The sequence below is a fragment of the Rhinopithecus roxellana genome, chromosome 15 (genome assembly GCF_007565055.1).
Source record: "Rhinopithecus roxellana isolate Shanxi Qingling chromosome 15, ASM756505v1, whole genome shotgun sequence".
Lineage (NCBI taxonomy): Eukaryota > Metazoa > Chordata > Mammalia > Primates > Cercopithecidae > Rhinopithecus > Rhinopithecus roxellana.
The window spans coordinates 124,205,384-124,225,218 of NC_044563.1; the positions used below are offsets into that span (position 1 = coordinate 124,205,384).

A 19,835-nucleotide genomic window follows, 5' to 3' on the forward strand; every position below is an offset into this window, starting at 1 on the left:
CGAAACCCCATCTCTACTACAAATAGAAAAATCAGCCAGGTGTGGTGGCGTGCACCTGTAATCCCAGCTACTCAGAAGGCTGAGGCAGGAGAATCACTAGAACCCAGGAGGCGGTGGTTGCAGTGAGCTGAGATTGTACCACTGCACTCCAGCCTGGGCGACAGAGCAAGACTCCATCTCAAAAAAAAAAAAAAAATTAGCTGGGCGTGGTGGCGCACCCGTGATCCCAACTATCCAGGAAGCTGAGGGAGGAGAATCACTTGAACCCAGGAAGCCCAGGTTGCAGTGAGCTGAGATTACATCATTGCACTCCAGCCTGGACAACATAGTAAGACTCCGTCTCAAAATAAATAAAGTAAGTAAACAAAAATAAAAAGAACTAGGGCTTTTTGGAGAATGGCTGATTTCAGACCTGGGGCAGGAAATGTACAAAATAAGCCTGGAACATCTTGTCACACCAAATAGCAAGAAAACTAAGGATTGAATCTATGACAAAAATAAATTCTTAGCACTGGGAAGAATAACTGCAATGGAATGAAACACCTCAAATGTTTAAACCCATGAGTTAATAGCAATACTGGCTGGGCACGGTGGCTCAGGTCTGTAATCCCACCACTTTGGGAGGCTGAGGCGGGCGGATCACGAGGTCAGGAGTTCAAGAACAGCCTGGCCAACATAGTGAAACCACATCTCTATTAAAAATACAAAAATTAGCTGCGCAGGTGGCAGCGCCTGTAATCCCAGCTACTCAGGAGGCTGAAGCAGGAGAATCGCTTGAAACCGGAAGGCGGAGGTGGCAGTGAGCTGAGATCGCACCACTGCACTCCAGCCTAGGTTAAAGACCGAAACTCCGTCTCAAAAAAAAAAAAAAATAGCAATACTAAAAAATTTTTTTAACTTGCTGGTCTTCTTTGGAGGATGCTAGGGAATGAACTTATTATTCTGAAGACTGGTGAATAAAAGAAATCAATCAATGTTTATCCTGCCCTTCTTATACAAATTATACCTCAGAGTAATCAAAGAGTTGATGACAAGGAGTTTGTCCTTGTGGAAATAGTCTGTACAATAAATTAAGAGGGGATGACAAATAAAATATCACTTTAGGAATCCTAATAATGGATCTAGACAAAACATCAATAGCTCCTAACATACCAAAAAAGAAAGAGACAAGAAAACATTATATATCTCCTGTCATGATTTGAATATCTGTCCCCTCTAAAACTCATGCTGAATCCTGGCCAGGCGCGGTGGTTCCTGCCTGTAATCACAGCACTTTGGAAGGACGAGGCAGGCAGATCACTTGAGGCCAGAAGTTTGAGACCAGCCTGGCCAACATGGTGAAACCCTGTCTCTACTAAAAATACAAAAAATTAGCTGGGCGTGGTGGCGCATGCTTGTAGTCACAGCTACTCAGGAGGCTGAGGCAGGAGAACTGCTTGAACCCGGCAGGCGGAACAGTGAGCCAAGATTGCGCCACTGCACTCCAGCCTGGGCGACAGAGCGAGACTCTGTCTCAGAGCAGGAGGTTGGTAGGAAAAAAAAAGAAAAGAAAAGAAAAACAAAAGCTCACGCTTGTAATCCCAGCACTTTGGGAGGCTGAGGTGGGCCCATCACCTGAGGTCAGGAGTTCGAGACCAGCCTAGTCAACATGGTGAAATCCCGTCTCTACTAAAAATACAAAAATTAGCCAGGTGTGGTGGCAGGTGCCTGTGATCCCAGCTACTTGGGAGATTGAAGCAGGAGAATCATTTGAACACAGGAGGCAGAGGCTGCAGTAAACAGAGATCGTGCCACCGCACTCCAGCCTGGGTGACAGAGTGAGATTACATCAAAAAAAAAAAAAAAAAAAAAAAAAAGCCTGTTTGACTCTCAGTGCACCCTTCTCGCCCTGTGATGCCTTCCACCATGCTATGACACAGTACGAGGCCCTCATCAGAAGCCAAAGAGATGCAGCTGCCCAATCTTTGAACTTCCCAGCCTTTAGAGCTGTATGAAATAAACTTCTTTTCTGTATAAATTACCAACCTTGGATATTTTTGCAGCAACAAAAAACAAACTAAGACATCTCTTGATGGTAGTACACAATACCTATGGAATCTTACCAAAAAAAAAAAAAAAAAAATAGGACCACACATTTTTTTAACCTGGGGCACATGGACCAGGACCAGGTCCATGAAAATATTCTAGGGTCCATGAATTTCAGTAGAAAAAAATATATAGGCCGGGCGCGGTGGCTCAAGCCTGTAATCCCAGCACTTTGGGAGGCCGAGACGGGTGGATCACAAGGTCAGGAGATCGAGACCATCCTGGCTAACATGGTGAAACTCCGTCTCTACTAAAAAATACAAAAAAAAAACTAGCTGGGCGAGGTGGCGGGCGCCTGTAGTCCCAGCTACTTGGGAGGCTGAGGCGAGAGAATGGCGTGAACCCGGGAGGCAGCGGAGCTTGCAGTGAGCTGAGATCTGGCCACTGCACTCCAGCCCAGGCGACACAGCGAGACTCCGTCTCAAAAAAAAAAAAAAAAAAAAAAAAAAAATATATATATATATATATATATATATATATATATATATATATCCTCATTTTCAGTAACATTGAACTAAAATTTAATAATCCCTTCAATTATAAATGTTGGCAACAAACTACAGTGGTGCTAGCAATACCTAAGACTTTGCTGCCAAAAGAATTCAGATATTTTCATTTCATATGGCAACTACAGCTAAAATTTCAAATAAAATTTATATTCATTGCTACTCCAAAATCATGGTAAACCAGGCACACTGGCTCACATCTATAATCCTAGCATGTTGGGAAGGCCAAGGCGGGAGGATCACCTAAGGCCACAAGTTGGAGACCAGCCTGGGCAAAATAGCAAGACCTCATCTCTATAGAAGTTAAAAAAAAAAAAAGGCTGGGTGTGATAGTATGATCGTGCATGCTTGTAGTCCCAGCTACCTGGGAGGCTGAGGAGGCAGAATTGCTTCAGCCGAGGAGTTTGAGGCTGCAGTGGGCTATGATGGCACCACTGCATTCCAGCCTGGGCAACAGAGCAAAATGCCATCTCTTAAAAAAAAAAAAAAATCATAGTTAAAAACTCATTGTGGTATTTTGTTACTTAGTAAATTTTAAAGAAAAGAACCCTCTATATTAACATATATCCCAATTTGCTTTTTAATAATTTAACAACTAAATCTTTGCAATTGGTTTCCATTATAATCTTATATATTTACGCATTTAAAAACATTATCCTAAGAAGAAAATACTGTTGGCCAGGCACGGAGGCTCACACCTGTAATGCCAACACTGTGTGAGGCCGAGGAGGGCGGATCACGAGGTCAAGAGATCGAGACCATCCTGGCAAACATAGTGAAACCCCATCTCTACTAAAAATAAAAAAATTAGTCGGGCGTGGTGGTGGGTCCCTGTAGTCCCAGCTACTCGGAAGGCTGAGGCAGGAGAATCACTTGAACCCGGGAGGCGGAGCTTGTAGTGAGCCGAGATCACTCCACTGCACTCCAGCCTGGCAACAGAGTGAGACTCCATCTCAAAAAAAAAAAAAGAAAAGAAAAAAAAAGAAAATATTGTTAACTTCTCAGAAAGACACAATCAACAAAAACCAAAATGTGGAAAACCACATGATAAATGAACTGTTTCTTTAAAAATAAAGAGAGGAAGGTAAGCCTAAGACAGAAAAAGATATAAACGTAACAACCCATTAAAATATATGGGCCTTATTTGCATTGTGATTTTAACAAACTATTTTTTTTTAATTATGAGATAACTGAGAAAATTTTAATATGAACTGGGTATTTTATATTAAGGAATTATTGTATATTTTTAGATGGAATGATGGTATTATAATTGTTTTTAAGTTCTTATCTGTTAGAGATTAATATTGATCTGTGCATTACATTACATGATGCCTGAGATTTACTTTAAGATCATCCAGGAGGAAGAAAGTGGAAGTGTATAAATGGAACAAGAATGAACTGCTGACATTCACTGAAACTGGGTGATAAGGGACAAGTTGCAGTGGCTTATGCCTGTAATTCTAGCACTTTGGAGGCTGAGGCGGGTGGATCACTTGAAGCCAGGAGTTCAAGACCAGCCTGGCCAACATGGCAAAACCTCATCTCTACTAACAACACAAAGATTAGCAGGGCGTGGTGGCGCATGCCTGTAGCCCATTTGGGAGGCTGAGGCAGGAGGGTCACTTGAGCCCAGGAGGCAGAGGTTGCAGTGATCCGAGAACACACCACTGTACTCCAGCCTGGGCGACACAGCAAGACTCCATTGCAAAAGAAAAAAAAAAAGAAGGAAACTGGGTTGTCATCACAGTAGAGAATAGTCTCTACTTTTATTTGAATGTTCCCATAAAACTTTTTTTTTAAGTCAACAGAAACCCTACATGTACCCATGCCAAGGCTGTTCAGACAAACCAAAACATCACTTATATTTGCTTTCAGCTCTAATTATATCAACCAAGTGTGGTAACAGTCATTTTCTCTTGCTAACCAGAAGTTCTAGTGTCTGATTAGTTAAAAGAGAGAGAAAAAAATAAACTCATTATTACTTAACAAATGAGTATTGGGGAAAGGGTGTCAAAATCTTTCAAAACATAAGATTCCTGGCAAAAAAATAATAATAAAAGGGGTTCATAATGTAAGAAAAACCTGAAGATTGCTAATCTAATATAAAATGTCTCACACGGTATTCTACTTACTATGTGTATGGCTCCCCAGGTAGGTCACAAGCTCCCAAAAGGCAGAAACAGCATCATATTCATCTTTGTTTATCCAGGATATGAATCAATATGGGCTGGCAGAATTGCTGCAAAGGTAAAAAATGCCACCAGAGAAAGCTCACCTTTCTGAAACCTCTGTTAGTTCAACTGGAACAACTAGGAACAAATGGATTACAAGAAGAAATCAGTCTACAGTTTAACTTGGAAATGTGTCAACCCAAATGTGACTATCAGAAAACATTCAACTTAAAAATAAAAATGTAAAATAAGTTGCAAAACTCATTGGAATGGGACAGAGTGATAGTATCTGCTCCCATCTCCGCCTACCAGGTAGCTGGGACTACAGGCACATGCCACCACACCCAGCTAATTTTAAAAATTTTGGTAGAGACAAGGCCTCACTATGTTGCCCAGGCTGGTCTCAAACTCCTGGCCTCAGGCGATCCTCATGCCTAGGCCTCCCAAAGCACTGGGATTATAGGCATGCATCACCGCACCCAACCAACAAGACAATCTTATCTGGTTGCAAGGCAGATACAAAAGTATCTTCATGAAGTGGGGGGACATGTAATTTATTTGCCATTGTTCTAGATACAACTTTAATTCTATATTTCCCAGATAGGTTTTTCTTTTGAGATGGTCACCTTGTGACCATCTGTCAAAGTTAGCAGTGACAATTCTCATTAAAAACTACCACCTTTATTTTCAAGTATAAGTGTAAGTAAAACAGCAAGAGCTACTTTCTCCAGAGACTGGTTACTACCAAATGAACTGATCATGATGTTCCAGACAAAGAGAACTGGAAAATTCTGGCAAAGAACAGGAATCGAGAGGTTCAGGTGTCAGCCTTCTGATGTACCACTCTAGAAATATGTTCATAAAGTTTTGCCAAAACCACAGTCTTGCTACTTAATAAAGCAATAAAGCAAGCTTTTTCAAAAACTACCCTATAAATTATAACACCAGTTATATTTTCTTATGGAGTAGGACATTTCTGAAATTGGCAAAATATTTTTCTTTTCTGCTGATCTTCACCAAATGTTATACTGCATTTCTTAGACTAAAGGAGGGGGTGGGTGAGCTAATTTGCAGTATTCTATAGCAATACAACAGAAGTTTAGAGCAGAGCAAGTTTAGTATGGGTCTAGATAAGGCAAGTAACCCACTAGGTTATATCCAGTCACTTTACTTGTAACTCAGGATATTTCCAATCAAGACAACGTCTACCTCGAGCATTCCCAATGTTGTTAGTTCCCAGAACTGGTTCATTCTATTCTGAACAAGAGAAGGCCTGGAGCCAAAAGATAGTAGTGGAAGGGTTTAGAAGTCAATGATTTGATGAACTGATTGATGGATCAAATTGCCTGATTGATTAAACCTTAAAAGAACCAGATAATTTGGGTGGGATTGTGGAAGTTTTTTGTTATTTTCTTTTTTATTTTGTACATACTAGTTTTCAAACAATGAGAAATCTATTTACAGCCAAATGTGGTGGCTCACGCCTGTAATCCCAGCACTTTGAGAGGCCAAGGTGGGCAGACCGCTGAAGCCCAGGAGTGTGAGACCAGCCTGGGAAACATGATCAAATGACTTCTCTACAGAAAAAAATGCAAAAATTAGCTGGGCATGATGGCATGCACCTATAGTCCCAGCTATTTAGGAGGTTGAGGTGAAAGGATCACCTGACTCCAGGGAGTTCAAGGCTGCAGTGAGCCACGATCACACCACTGCACTCCAGCCTGGGGGACAGAGTGAGACCTTGTCTCAAAAAAAAGAAAAAAATCTACATTCCATCTTAAAAGAACTAGGAAAGTACAGGGACTAGAAGAAAACACTAATTATAACATTGGAAGGCTTCCCCTTGACTCCTCATGTTTAATCCTTGTGGCTAATTTGGACTTGCAGCTCACATTCCATCTTTTGTTTCTCTCCCAACCTTTTCTGGTCTGTGATTAGACCAGATTTCCAAACTGCTGACTTAAAGCTCCCTGCACTTGCCAGTGGGGTACCCATCATCATCAAGTATTTATTATATTCATGCTAATGGACCCCATCAGAATACCTTGCCTATGTTTTCTATAGTGACTCCCAGTTTACAAAAACTCTTCTACACCCTATCTTATTTTATTTTTGATCCATTTGCCAATGCTGTGTGGTTACAGATGAAGAAACGGAAGCTAAGAGAGGTGAAATGGCCGGGTGCAGTGGCTCACGCCTGTAATCCCAGCACTTTGGGAGGCTGAGATGGGCGGGTCACAAGGTCAAGAGATTGAGACCACCCTGGCCAACATGGTGAAACCCTGTCTGTACTAAAATTACAAAAATTAGCCAGGCGCGCTGGCACGTGCCTGTAATCCCAGCTACTCAGGAGGCGGAGGCAGGAGAATCACTTGAACCTGGGAGGCGGAGGTTGCAGTGAGCCAAGATCACGCCACTGCACTCCAGCCTAGGCGACAGAGTGAGACTCTGTCTCAAACAAAAAAAAAAAAAAAAAAAAAGAGGTGAAATGGGTTGCCTAACTGATGCTGTTCAAAAGTATCAGAATCAGGTTCAAAATACAAACCTACTGGCGTAAGTAGAGTGCTTTTACTAACCATGTTCCCTCCTACATGACTCTTGCTAAAATAAATTCCAAATAGAGAATGCATCCAAACGTTGATGAAAATGAATGAAGTGGCCAGGCGCAGTGGCTCACGCCTGTAATCCCAGCACTTTGGGAGGCTGAGGTAGGTGGATCACCTGAGGTCAGGAGTTCGAGAACAGCCTGGCCAGCATGGTGAAACCCCATCTCTACTAAAAATACAAAATTAGCCAGGTGTGGTGGCACATGTCTGTAATCCCAACTACTCAGGAGGCTAAGGCAGGAGAATCACTTGAACCCAGGAGGCGGAGGTTGCAGTGAGCCGAGATCGCGCTATTGCACTCCAGCCAGGGCAACAAGAGTGAAACTCCATCTCAAAGAAAAAGAAAATGAATGAAGCCAGAAAAACACAGGCTAGATTTCCACAGCTGTAAAAATACAGGCTAATGCGATTTCTGTCTATAAATGCCCAACCTTTTATCTGATCATATATACTCATATCATATATACTCATATTTGAGTATATTTCCCATACATTTTATAACAGATAACATATTGCATGACTACAGATTCAGTTATTATAGAATTATAATTATTTTACATTTAACTTGGAATTTTGCATGCAAAAATATCCTAATACACTCCAATCATATTGTCCACACTACTGATATATACAACTCCTGTAATACCTGACAACTGTAAACCATCATAATATCATCCCATAGCCAATAAGATAAAAGCTACCAATATCAAGTCCTGTAGAAAATGAGAGTTATGCTGGAAATCAAATGGGTACTAAAGAGGCCAACATTCAATGCCTTAAATCATTAACATGCACACTCACATGCAAAAACAGAAAAGTGTGGAGCAAGAGCAAACAGCCACTTAAGGTATTTGAAGGTAATTGCACGTACGGACTGAACACAGCACACCTGCTAAACTGCAGCCTTGTCTGCGGGAGGTCATCTAGCTCAAAACAATCAAATCAGAGGTTATACCTGTGTCTTTTTTCAAGCCAGGCCTTTGCAGTAGCACACCACTTCAAGACTTTTACCTAGAGACTGGAATGTGTGCGAATTTTCCCTGCCTGCTTAGCAGAAATAGTCCAAACCTGGAAGGCAACTTCAATAGCCCACAGTGACTTTTTTTTTTTTTTTCCTTTTTTCGAGACAGCGTCGGATCTCACTCTGCCGCCCAAACTGGAGCGCAGTGGCATAATCAGGGTTCACTGCAGCCTCAACCTCGTGGGCTCAAGTGATTTTCCCACCTCAGCCCCCAAGTAGCTGGGACTACAGGCGTACACCACCATGCCCAGCTAATTTTTTGTATTTTTAGTAGAGACAGGATTTCACCATGTTGCCCACACTGGTCTGGAAATCCTGGACTCAAGTGATCTGCCTGCCTCGGCCTCCCAAACACAATGACTCTTATTACCATCTCCTTAATGGTACCCAATTCAATTCAGCACTTGTTTTTTGAGATCCTAACACTGTGTCAAGCTATGGGAACACAGAGAAATGGTGCCCCTGTCCTCATGGAATTCACAATACAGCAGTGAAGAACAGTAAAGCAACAATTCCAAATGTGGTGAGGATGAACAAAGAGATGTATAAGGTAGGATGAGATCTAACCAAATCTGGGATTCATGGAAGGCCTTACTCATAAGGTGATATTTCATCTAGACTTCCAGAATAAAGACAAGTTGTTTGGGTCAATAAAAGGGCTATAAGAACTGTCATCCCAGCAAAGGGGACAGCATTGTACATTCCCCAGCATGAATGGAGCCTGAAGATGCAGCTCATCCAAAGGAATCAGTAGTTTTCTAATCCGTGGTATTACTTAAACAGTCAGTAGCAATTATTGGTTCATTCTTTCAGACACCGAGTATGCGTAAAAGGTTGTGGGTGAAAGAGTTAAGGTTTCCTTGACATTTTATGAATTATCACTTACATCTTTTCTTTTTCTTTCTTGTTTCCCTGCTGTTCATGAGCTGTAGAACTATTGCTTACATTTTCACGAACATCCAGGTATTCTTATTTCTTTGTGCTCTAAAGCTTTTTTTTTTTTTTCTGGTGGGGGGCATCATTTCTAGGTTCTACCACTAAATGTAGGTGGAAGAATATTGGCCCTCCGAAAGTGTCCACACTCTCTCTCCCTCACCCCAAACCTGTGAATAGGTTACCTTACAGGGCGAAAGGGACTTTGCAGATGTGGATTAACCAGGTAGCCCCAATCTAATCATACGAGACTTCAAAAGGGAGAACCTTTCCCAGCTGTAGTCAAAGGGAGGTATAACAACAGAAGGCTCAGAGAGATGCAACGTTGCTAGCTTTGAAATCACAAGCCAAGGAAGGCAGGCGGCTTCCAGAAGGTGGAAAAGGCAAGGAATTGATTCTCCCCTAGAGCCTACAGAAAAGAATGCAACACCTGCAACACTTTGATTGTTAGCCCGGGAAGACCAGTGTTGGCCTTCTGACTTACAGAACAGTAAGATAATAAATTGGTGTTGTTTTAAGCCACTAAATTGGTGGTAATTTATGACAGCAATAGAAAATGAATATTCTAAGTCAACAATGCATGTGATACTTTAAAACAACACTTGAATTATAATGTTATAACTATTTACATTCATCTCAGCGAATTTCCTTAGCAACAAAATAATCACATCGAATAAAGAGTCTATTAAAAAACTGCAGGCAAAGCTGATCAGGAGCCACCTTGGATGAAAACACTTTCATCGTTTGCCAGGGAGAAAATAAAACCATGCCATCAAGCCAGAAACTGCTAAACTAGTTCCATGCAAACCAACAAAAATTGAAAGTATAAATCCAGTGATTTATTCTTCTGTATTATGTCCCATGTGACTCTTAGTGAAGAATACAGGGGACACATCAGTACTGTTCCACTCCCTACATAATAAAAGACGGGGAAGTGCTAGCCACTGACTGAGCTCTTACGTATATTAACATATTGCATGTTCATACAATACTATATATGTATCATTTTGCTAGCATTTAAGTCTTTTAACCAAGTTTATGTTCCAAATAAATAGCAGCACTACATTAAAATCCAAATATGATTCCAAAGCCTGTGTTCTTTACATTTTGCCACACCAAAAAATTGAAATAAGACCAGGAGCAGCAGCTCATGCCTGTAATCCCAGCACTTTGGGAGGCCGAGGCAGGTGGATCACTTGAGGTCAGGAGTTCGAGACCAGCCTGGCCAACATGGTGAAGCCCCGTTTCTACTAAAAAAAAACACAAAAAATTAGCTGGGCATGGTTGCACGGACCTGTAATCTCAGCTACTTGGGAGGCTGACATAGGAGAATCAGTTGAACCTGGGAGGCAGAGGTAGCAGTGAGCTGGGATCGCGCCACTGCACTCCAGCCTGGGTGACAGAGTGAGACTTCGTCTCAAAATAAAAATAAAAAAGTAAATTGAAATAACTGTGTGAATAAAGATAGTGAGAAAGGCACCCACTACCAGAATGATGACCTCTAAATTCCTATGACATTGTGGTTGTAATCCTATTTTTTCATTTTCTATATTTTGCCTGTAGTGTTTTATATGTTCCACTTCCTTTACTAGATTCTAAATGCAGACATCGTGTTATGAATATTTTTGCCACCCACCCACCCCCACCTTATATAAACATAGTCTCACAATATCTAGTAATAGTAATAGTAATAATAATTATGACATCTAATACTTATTGAGTGTATACTATATACCAAACACTAATTTATTTAATCCTCCCAACAATCCTATGAGGCAGGTACCATTATTATTGCTATTTATAGATACAGAAATGGAGGCACAGAGATGTTAAGTAACTTGCCCAATATCACACAGCTAGCAAATGGCAGAACCTGGAGACCAACCCAAGCAGTGTGGCTCCAGAGGCTGAGCTTATAACCACTGTTATATTGCAAGTGCATCTATTAGGGATTCATAAAACCTTTCTTATCTCAACAAAAGTGAGGTGGCTTAATAAAAATAAATGTGTGCAGGTGCCATACTAAGTACTTACATATGATGTTTCTTTTCTTTTTTTTTTTTTTTGAGATGGAGTTTCGCTTTTGTAACCCAGGCTGGGGTACAATGGTGTGATCTCGGCTCACTGCAACCTCCGTCTCCTGGGTTCAAGTGATTCTCCTGCCTCAGCCTCCCAAGTAGCTGGGATTACAGGCTCCCGCTACCACACCCAGATAATTTTTGTATTTTTAGTAGAGTCGGGGTTTTACCATGTTGGCAAGGTTGGTCTCGAACTCCTAACCTCAGGTGATCTGCCTGCCTCAGCCTCCCAAAGTGCTGGGATTACAGGCATGAGCCACAGCGCCCAGCCTTTTTTTTTTTTTTTTTTTTTTTGAGACAGTCTCGCTCTGTACCCCAGGTTGGAGTACAGTGGCGCTATCTCATCTCACTACAACCTCTGCCTCCTGGCTTCAAGCAATTCTCCTGCCTCAGTCTCCCAAGTAGTTGGGACTATAGGCGTGCACCTCCATGCCCGGCTTATTTTCGTATCTTTAGTAGAGATGGGGTTTCGCCATATTGCCCAAACTGGTCTCGAACTCCTGACTGCAGGTGATCTGCCCACCTCGGCCTCCCAAAGTGCTGGGATTACGGGTGTGAGTCACCATACGCAGCCAATATGTTTCTCTTAAATATTACAAAAACTCTTGTAAGATAGAGATTATTAGTACAATTATACTGTTGAAAAACAGTTGTAACAGTTTCAGCTGTTTAGAGAAGTAACTTGTGCAAGATCAGAAAATTAGTAAGTCTATATTTTTCCCATTCCATACATTACTTCCCTGATAACAATAATAAAATATACTACATGTAATATTGACGATTATGATACCATACAGGGAGATCAATTGGTACAAATTACCCTGACTCTGGCTGGATGCAGTGGCTCACTCCTGTATTCCCAGCACTTTGGGAGGCCAAGATATGGGGATCACTTGAGGTCAGGAGTTCGCGACCAGCCTGGCCAACATAGTGAAACCTCATCTCTACTAAAAATACAAAAATTAGCTGAGCATCATGGCACATGCCTGTAATCCCAGCTACTCGAGAGGCTGAGGTGGGAGGATCACCTGAACCCGCGGGGCAGAGGTTACAGTGAGTAGAGATCATACCAGTGCACTCCAGCCTGGATAACGGGGCAAGACACTGTCCCAAAAAAAGAAAAACAAGAAAACATACTACCCTGCCTCTATAACAATGGGCACTGATTAGTCAAACCCATATGGTTATATGTTCTACAATTATTTTAATAAGAGGTGTTCTGATAAAAATAAGGGAAACTATAAAATCCATTCATGATGTCCTTCTCTTTGTCCTCTGGCTTTCATTGGCTGAAATGAGAAAGTGTGAAACACATTTTTTTTTTTTTTGAGACGGAGTTTTGCTCTTGTAGCCCAGGCTGGAGTGCAATGGTGCCATCTCGGCTCACTGCAACCTCCGCCTCCTGGGTTCAAGCGATTCTCCTGCCTCAGCCTCCCAAGTAGCTGGGATTACAGGCATGCGCCACCACGCCTGGCTAATTTTGTATTTTTAGTACAGACCGGGTTTCTCCATGTTGGTCAGGCTGGTCTGGAACTCCCCAACCTCAGGTGATCTCCCTGCCTTGGCCTCCTAAAATGCTGGGATTACAGGCGTGAGCCACCACACCCAACCTGAAACACATTTTCAAATCACCTATTCTCTTTGGATATGGGTCAGAGGAACTTAAGTCTACTGCCTAGATTAGGGGCAAGGGGCAAAATGAAGAGGGCAGCATTCAACTGTGGGCAATACATGGAGTATGTGGCCTCTGCCTCCAGGATCCTCCCTCCCCACAACTCTTCTGGGAAAGAAGTTCTAAGAGGAGCACAAACGTGGACACACTCCAAAAGACACACAGGAGCTCCAGCGGGGCTGAAAAGGTGGGTGCTGGGGTGGGAGGCAGGTAGGATCAGGAAGCATGGGATTAGCGTTGGTAATAAACGTGCTGCCGTTTCACGAGTATGGATTGCAAGAGAGTACATCCCTCAGACAGACATACAACCTTCCCTCTGTCCATCCCAGTCTGGCACAGGGACTGAGCACAAACAAACCCTGTTCTCAACAGACAGCCAAGAAGCCACATAAAACGTTCAATTCTTAACACCGCCTTCCCATTAGGGTGGAACAGAAGGTTCTGAAGGACGATTCTCTTTAACTATTGTAAAAGCTAAATTTCCCTCATTGCAGATTATCAAAACAAAAATTGCTTTCAACACTTGAGGGGTTTGTTCATTTTGTGTTTTGTGTGATCTAAATTATCCAATGCAATCCTCAGATGAAGATCATCAACTAGCGTGCAGCTGGAAGAATGAAGCCAAAAGCAAACGCAATGCACAAAGGCTTACACAGAATCCTGCTGTGTGTGGTTTGGACTCCTGGCTCCTGCTGCTTCTCTGGTCTCTCTGTGGTTTGGCAGTGTAACCCTCCATGATTCTGTAAAGTAATAAATCCTCTTTTTTTTTTTCCCTATGAAAGTGGTGAGCTGGACACCACCAATACCTCTAACAACTGACCTACTACACTCATCACACACCAATCAGGCACCTGAAGAAAAACAGGAGTCGGTGACTAATCTAGAAAGCTCGTGGAGACCTGGCCCATGAGGGAAGGGGAGGCAGCGGGGAGATTTCCTGTGAGTCATGTCATCCTTTCCAGCGTTTCAACACCCCACAGGCCCTAAACCAGAAAAACTGTCATACTCCTCCCTTAAACCAGCGTCAACTTCTCCTAATTTAATCCAGACAACTCTGAATATGCTCAAAAAGTTTTCAACTTCCACTACCACACAAGATACTAAATGAGGATTATTGGGGAACCTGCCAGAAGCCAAAACTCTGTCAGTCTCATGTGGGATCTTTAAATCCAGGTAAGTTGCAATATGTATAGAGCAATCTGTTTAACAGGAAAATAATATGGAAAAGGTGGGTATTTCACAAAACAGCAGCCCTTCACAGAAGTACACTAAGGCCGGCCGGGTATGGTGGCTCACGCCTGTAATCCCAGCACTTTGGGAGGCCAAGGCGGGTGAATCACCTGAGGCCAGGGGTTCAAGACCAGCCTGACCAACATGGTGAAACCCTGTCTCTACTAAAAATACAAAACTTAGCCAAGTGTGGTGGTGCAGACCTGTAATCCCAACTCCTCCGGAGGCTGACACAGGAGAATTGCTTGAATCTAGGAGGCGGAGGCCGCAGTGAGCCGAGACTGTGCCACTGCACTCCAGCCTGGACGAAAGAGACTCCATCTCAAAAAAAAAAAGTACACTAAAGCCAATAAACACACACACAGACCCAACTTCATTAGTGATCAGGCATATGTAAATTAAGATGTTACTTTACATTCATTTGACCGTCAAAAATTTTAAAGCCTGGCCGGGTGCAGTGGCTCACACTTGTAATCCCAGCATTTTGGGAGGATGAGGCAGGTGGATCAGTTGAAGCCAGAAGTTCAAGACCAGTCCAGCCAACATGGTAAAACCATCTCTACTAAAAATACAAAAATTAGCTGGCCGTGGTGGTGTGCCCGTAACCCCAGCTACTCAGGAGGCTGAGGCACGAGAATCATTTGAAACTGGGAGGCAGTGAGCCAAGATCACGCCACTACACTCAGCCTGGGTGACAGAGTGAGACTCTGTCTCAAAAAAAAAAAAAATTAAAGCTTGACTAGAAGTTGTTTTATAGGATTTCTCATATACAGCTAGTGGGAGTAAAAAAAAATTAATTTTTTTATTTTTTTGAGCCAGAGTCTCACTATGTTGCCCAGGCTGGAGTGCAGTAGCATGATGTGGGCTGAGTGCAGTAGCATGATGTGGGCTCACTGCAACCTCCGCCTCCTGGGTTCAAGCAATTCTCATGCCTCGGCCTCCCAAGTAGCTGGGATTACAGGCAATGTGCCACCACACCCCTCTAATTAAATTTAATTTTTTTTAATATAGCCTCACTCTGTCACCCAAGCTGGAATGCAGTGGCGCAATCTCAGCTAACTACAGCCTCCACCTCTTGGGCTCAAGCAATCCTCCCACCTCAGCCTCCCCAGTAGCTGGGATTACAGGTGTGTACCACCATACCTGGCTAATTTAGGAGTGGAAATTGGTACGACTGCTTTGGAAAACAGTTTGGCATTATTCTATGAAGTCTAACAATCACATTCCCCATAAACCAGCAGTTCTGTTCCTAGATATATGTATATGTGTATGTCTGTGAATGAAAGAAGCCCTTTACATATGATCAATAGAAGATCTACAGAAGAATGTTTCTAGAAGTCTGTACACAATAGCAAAAAACCCAAATGCCCATCAACAGCATGAATGAATAAAGTGTGGTATATTCACAGGAAAGAATATTATATAAAGTCAAAGTGAGTGTTTGTATACAGCATCAGCATCTGCAACAATATGAATTAATTTTAGCAACGTGATATAAGGGAATATAAATCTCACCAGATTATAGAGCATGATATCCTTTTTATAAAGTCAAACATGATAATAAAAGCATACTTTTTAGAAATACAGAGGTACAGCCGGGCGCGGTGGCTCAAGCCTGTAATCCCAGCACTTTGGGAGGCCGAGACGGGCGGATCACGAGGTCAGGAGGTCGAGACCATCCTGGCTAACATGGTGAAACCCCGTCTCTACTAAAAAATACAAAAAACTAGCCAGGCGAGGTGGCGGGCGCCTGTAGTCCCAGCTACCTAGAAGGCTGAGGCAGGAGAATGGCGTAAACCCGGGAGGTGGAGCTTGCAGTGAGCTAAGATCCGGCCACTGCACTCCAGCCTGGGCGACAGAGCCAGACTCTGTCTCAAAAAAAAAAAAAAAAAAAGAAATACAGAGGTACAAAGCAATATTAAAATGAGAGCAAAGGAATAGTGAAAGGAAAATTCCAGATTGTGACTATCTCTGGTTTAGGTACATGTAAATTCTAGCTTTAGGGCTAGATGGGTTTTTGGGAACTTACTACATTAAAAAATCAATTGAGGCTGACCGGGCGCAGTGGCTGACACCTGTAATCCCAGCACTTTGGGAGGCCGAGGTGGGCAGATCACCTGAGGTCGGGAATTCAAGAACAGACTGACCAACAGGGAGAAACCCCGTCTCTGCTAAAAATACAAAATTAGCTGGGCTAATCCCAGCTACTCGGGAGGCGGAGGCAGGAGAATCACTTGAACCCAGGAGGCGGAGGTTACAGTGAACCGAGATCACACCATCGCACTCCAGCCTGGGCAACAAGAGCAAAACTCTGTCTCAAAAAAAAAAAAAAAAAAAAAAAATTAATTGAGGCTGAGCAGAGTGGCTCACGCCTATAATCCCAGCACTTTGGGAGGCTAAGGCGGGAGGATCATTTGAGCCAGGTGTTCAAGATCAGACTGGGCAAAATAGCAAGACTCCATTTCTACAAAAATTTTTTTTTAATTAGGTCTAGTGATGCACCGCTGTAGTCCTAGCTACTCTGGAGGCCAAGGCAGGAGGATCACTTGAGTTCAAGGCTGCAGTGAACTATGATCATACCATGGCACTCTAGCCTGGGTGACAAAGTGAGACTCTGTCTCTTAAAAAATGTGTGTGTATATATATGTGTATATATGTATATGTATATACATGTGTATATATGTATATATGTGTATATATGTATATATGTATATATATGTATATGTATATATAAAAATGTGTATATATATATTAAGCCATTCATGGGCCCACAATGACAGTGTGTCATAGGCCAGTGATTATGATTAATTCATTTCCATGCAACTAGGGTCTAAAAAATAAATAATGCGGCCAGGTGCGGTGGCTCACGCCTGTAATCCCAGCACTTTGGGAGGCTGAGGCGGGCGGATCACAAGGTCAGGAGATCGAGACCACGGTGAAACCCCGTCTCTACTAAAAATACAAAAAATTAGCCGGGTGCGGTGGCGAGCACCCATAGTCCCAGCTACTCGGGAGGCTGAGGCAGGAGAATGGCGTGAACCAGGGAGGCAGAGCTTGCAGTGAGCCAAGACCGCGCCACTGCACTCCAGCCAGGGGGACAGAGCGAGACTCCATCTCAAAAAAATATATAAATAAATAAATAAATAAATAATGCTCCCAGAAGATGCATTCTATTTATCCTGACTTTATATACTCTTTGCCATCCCTAGAGATCCAAATAATCCGGAATAAGCCCGGAGATAGACTGCCCAAGGTCTGTTTTTTGTTTTTGACCTATCACAAGAGGCAGAATGGTACAGTGAGTAAGAGCACAGGCTCTGGGGGCCAGACTGCCTGAGGGGGAAGCCTGGTTGCATTCCTTACCACTGTGTGACTAATACTGTTAGGGAAAATCACCTCACCCCTCCGTGCTCCCACTTTCACATCTGTGAAATGGCGCTAGCAATAATAGTATTATAATACCTGTTGTAGAAAGTTATTATACGGGCCAGGCGCAGCGGCTCCCACCTATAATGCCAGCACTTTGGGAAGCCGAGGCAGACAGATCACCTAAGGTCAGGAGTTTGAGATCAGCCAGGCCAACGTGGTGAAATCTCCTCTCTACTAAAAATACAAAAATTAGTTGGGCCTGGAGGCACACACCTGTAATCCCAGCTACTCAGGAGGCGGAAGCAGGAGAATCGCTTGAACCTGGGAGGCAGAGGTTGCAGTGAACTGAGATCGTGCTACTGCACTCCAGGCTGGGTGACAGAGCCAGACTCCTTCTCCAATAAACAATAAACAAATAAATAAATAAAGTTATTGTAAGAATTACATGAGTTAATTCACCCTGAGGTCTCAGAATAGTGTGGTTGCTCTCAGTGCACAAAGTAAGCCTTACTCAACAAATGTTATTATTGTTATTTCTTGCTTGATATTACAGTGAAAAGCTTAGGAAATGCTCTTCCCCCAAGTATATCCTAAACACTTCTGGAGCAGGAATATCCCCACAATTCTCTGGGAAGATCTACTGCATCCACCTAGCACAACACCATCCTCCTTAGTAAGGCTATGTTAGACTGAAGAAACAAAATCTGTTTTTTCCTTAAGTACTCTTACATTTTTAAGAAATGACTAGAAGGTTCACGCCTGTAATCCCAGCACTTTGGGAGGCCAAGGCAGGCAGATCGCCTGAGCCCAGGAGTTCAAGACCAGCCTGGGCAACCTGACAAAACTCAGCTATTCGGGAGGCTGAGGCTGGAGGATTGCTTGAGCCTAGGAAGTCGAGGCTGCAGGGAGCCATGTTTATGCCACTGCACTCCGGCCTGGGTGATACAGTGAGATGCCATCTCCAAAAAAAAAAAAGAAAGGAAAAAGAAATTACTAGAAAGAAATTTTGGATTTACCTGTGGTTTTTCATGGAATCTCTCTGTGTATCATTAACATAAATAACTAAGTTTTTGTGACACATTACTTGTCTGATGGCTTTAAATAACATGGGCTCTGGCTGGGTACCGTGGCTCACACCTGTAATCCCAAACACTTTGGGAGGCTGAGGCGGGCAGATCACTTGAGGTCAGGAGTTCAAGACCAGCCTGGCCAACATGGTAAAACCCCATCTCTACTAAAAAATACAAAAATTAGCTGGGCACGGTGGTGTGCGCCTGTAATCCACACTACTCAGGAGGTTGAGGCAGGAGAATTGCTTGAACCCTAGAGGCAGAGGTTGCAGTGAGTCGAGATCGTGCCATTGCACTCCAGCCTTGGTGACAGAGCGAGACTCTGTCTCAAAAAAATAAAAAATAAAAAAAAATAACATAAGCTCCTGTCATCATCCAAAATAAACAGCTCAAAATATCTGGATTCAAAGCTTTTATAATTTATTAAAATGAAAACCATTCAAATCTTTATTTGGGATCTATTTATACTTTGACTACAAGCAATTCTAAGAAACTGAGTCATCTGGTTTCTACAGTGTTAAGATGGTAGAAATCATAATTTAGAAAGAACACAGGGTTCCGGAGATATGACTGGTAATAGAAAAAAAAAAAAAAAGTCACATGTGACAACCTGGGAGAAAAAAGGCTGAAAAAAATCAAACAAATGATTCATACCAATGCCTATGAACATACTGTTGCCTCTCAGCAGAAAAAAGTTAACGATGATGATCCTGAATCATGAAGAAAACGTGATACCACAATAAATGTACTGTTTATCAAAAGAGTAGTCTCACATATTTGTCTTAAATATGCCATGAAAATTTTTAAATAATGGTTTTTTTCTTGGCAAAATCTCCAGGATTAGTTGCAAATGGACACACTAAGTAACTAAATGGCTTGGCCTACCCTAAGACAGTTGTTCAGTACAAACCAATTAATCTTCAAAGAATTGCTGCCAAAATTATGAATAAATGAATTAGCAAACGTTAACAATCCATTACACAGTGTCACTCAACTGGATTTAAAAGTGAATTTTAGGCTGGGCACAGTGGCTCACGCATGTAATATCAGCACCTTGGGAGGCTAAGGTAGGTGGATCACTTGAGGTCAAGAGT

At 42.5% G+C, this 19,835-nt stretch overlaps 1 protein-coding gene across 3 annotated transcripts in view; it reads right to left on the bottom strand.

Moving 5' to 3' along the window:
• SLC35F2 (solute carrier family 35 member F2) overlaps positions 1–19,835 on the bottom strand; it is a 66,258-nt gene that overhangs the window by 35,050 nt on the left and 11,373 nt on the right. Inside the window, exon 2 of one of the 3 annotated variants that reach the window (XM_030918817.1) lies at positions 4,724–4,900. The exons of 1 other annotated variant lie outside the window; for it this stretch is intronic. The gene's annotated coding sequence lies outside the window, so the exon portion shown is untranslated. The remainder of the gene's footprint in view (positions 1–4,723; positions 4,901–19,835) is intronic. One more of the 3 variants, XM_030918818.1, reaches the window with a different exon arrangement.